Below are 3,106 nucleotides of genomic sequence, written 5' to 3'. Positions count from 1 at the left end.
AGAGAGAGAGAGAGAGAAAGAAAGAAAGAAAGAAAGAAAGAAAGAAAGAAAGAAAGAAAGAAAGAAAGAAAGAAAGGAAGGGAGACAACAATACAAACAAATCAACAACAAAAATTCTTCTACATTGCTTCATGGAAAAACTTTAAAGAAAGGGGCTACTATTAATATAAAATACCATAAAGACCTTACAGAGTAAACCTATAAAAAATATAACACTAAATTTGAAAAAAAATGATAGTGAATTCACAAAAAAGGAAGCAATCAAGTGTGTTCATTCTTATAAATATTACCCATGATTTAACTGAAGCAATAGAACAGAAAAAAAAAACAATAATGAAATAAATAGAAAAGGAATATTTTACATTATCCCTATCTCAAATGATTTGACTGTTTATTTAAGAGACTCTAGTGATTATACTAGATAAACTTCTAGCTAATAAGTATTTAGCAAAATAGCAGAATATGATATCAACATGCAAAAAGTACATACAAGTAAACCCAATGAAGGAAAGGTAAGGCCTCCAAAATTAAACTTTAAAGACATTGTGGTAGAAATGGTAAATGACACTAGGAAATGGAAAGACATCACATGTTTACATAAGAACAAAATCAATAATGTAAAAAAAAAAAGCAGTATTGCTGAAGATAGTGGTCATTATACATTCAAGACAATCTACATCAAATTTCTATTTATTTTCTTTACAAGACTAAAAAAATATGTAAGCTTTCAGATTTTATAGAAATGTAAAAGACCCAAAACACCCAAAGTAATTTTTAACAAAGGGAACAATATTTTACACATCACAGTATTGTATGACCAAAACACAATTCACTCATACAAAATAACTATGAAGATCAATGAAATAGAAATGAAGGTCCAATACTACATTCTTATGGCTACATAAATTTTGGCAAATTTGTAACAAACTTAAATTGGCAAAAGTACATCTCCAATAAAAAAAAAGTGCTGCTGAAAGAAATGGCTATGTGTAGAACAATAGACTTAGAATCATATTATTTTCCTTGCAAAATATAATTTCAAAATTAATCAAAGATGCTAATATAAGATCTGAGACTGAAATTTCTAGAGGGAAAGATAGGCAAAGTATACAAAAAATACACTGGGGAAAAATTGCATGAACCACAAAGTTCACCATAGCCTCAAATGCATATAGATCTATCTGTCTGTGTGTGTGTGTGTGTCAGTCTAGGTCTGTGTGTGTTTGTGTGTATATGTCTGTCTGTCTTTCTGCCTATCTCTATCTATCATCTATCTATCTATCTATCTATCTATCTATCTATCTATCTATCTATCTATCTATCTGTTATCTATCAACTGAATAAATCTAAGTCCGGATCAGGAAGACCTGTACAATGAAAACTTTAAGGCATTGAGAATAAAAAGCATTGTACAGGAAAACCTGTACAATGAAAACTTTAAGTCATTGAGAATAAAAAGCAAAGAAGATTGCTCAAGATGGAAATATTTTCCAAACTCATGAATTGATACAATTAATGTGAAGATGAGCATACTACCAAACACCATCTAGAGACTCAGTGAAGTCTCCATCAAAATTTCAATTCAAACCCTCTCTGAAATTGAAAAAAAAAAAAAAACTTAAATTTTATATGGAGACACAAATGACATAAAACATTTGAAATAGTCATGAAATATCAAAAACTCAGTTGGAGGCATCCCCACACAAGATTTTAAGTTATATTATAAAGGTATACTTAAAAAAAATCATCATGTTATTTTTATAAAAACCAATTCACTGATAGGTGGAATATAAATGAGAACCCACATACCAACCCACATTTCTTCAGCCCCTGGAATTTTGATAAGGAGAACAACAATACTCATTGTAGAAAAGACATCTTCAAAAGTTACCCATCAAACTGGCTAGGGATATGTGGAAGAATGAGCTTGTATGTTCATCCCTTAATATCTCCCAAACTCAATTACAAATAGATTAAGAACCTCAAGGGAAGTCAAAATACATAGATCAGATAGAGAAGAGAACAAGGAATGCATCTGAACTTAAGACACAAAATGTATTTTTTAGACATCATCCTAATAGCACAGACAATTAGCTCAAAACCCAATGAATGGCACCCCATGAAATTAAAAATATTCTTCTGTTTAGCAAAGGAACCATAATTTTCATGAAGAGGCAGCCTAGAGGATGGGAAAATAACTTTATCACCTATGTACCTGACAGTGAGATGGAGTATAGACTATATAAGGAACTCAGAAACTTAAACAAAGATAAAAAACAATAAAAATAAAAATGAAATATAGAATTCAACAACAGTTTTGAAAATTAAATGTAAATAGCTGAGAAACATTCATGAGAAATAATCATAAAACTGAAAATTAAAACTACTTTGAGATTTTTTAATCTTGTCACAGTAATAAAGCTTAAAACACAAATCTCCAAAACAGAGTAACCAAACCCACAAACAAATAAACAAACAAACCCAAATGATGATAACTGCTGCCAAAGATATGGGAAGAGTCGGACAGGTGTTCATTGTTGTGGGAGTTCACTAAGTTCATTGTTGTGGCAGCCACCATAAAACTTTGTGGAGGTTTCTGAAGAAGCTAGAAATAAGCACAACACACAATCCAGCTGTACTATTCAGAATACATCCAGAGAATTCTACAACCTACTAAAATAATACATGCGCCTCTTTGTTTATTGCTGCTCTATTCCCAATACTCTAGAGGTAGAAATAGGATAGATACCCTTTAACCAATGAATCGATGTGGAAAATGTGGTATATTTATGTAGTAGACTATTAGTGAACTGTTAAGAAGAGGAGAATTATAAAATTCACAGGTAAAATAGATATGCGTGCTTTATTGAAATACCTGTAGATGTAAAGACTGTAGTGTGCCTCTACAGAAAGTGGCTGTCAAAACAGAACAAAGTGACTTTGATGCCTAATATCCAATATATACAAAGAGCTCAAGAAGCTGGACTCCAGAAATTCAAATAACCCCATTAAAAATGGGGTACAGAGCTAAACAAAGAATTCTCAACTGAGGAATACCAACTGGCTGAGAAGCACCTGAAAAAATGTTCAACATCCATAATCATCA

Source organism: Mus caroli, chromosome 12 (genome assembly GCF_900094665.2).
Source record: "Mus caroli chromosome 12, CAROLI_EIJ_v1.1, whole genome shotgun sequence".
NCBI lineage: Eukaryota > Metazoa > Chordata > Mammalia > Rodentia > Muridae > Mus > Mus caroli.
The sequence above is the reverse complement of the archived record's forward strand: the minus strand, read 5'-3'. Positions refer to the sequence as shown.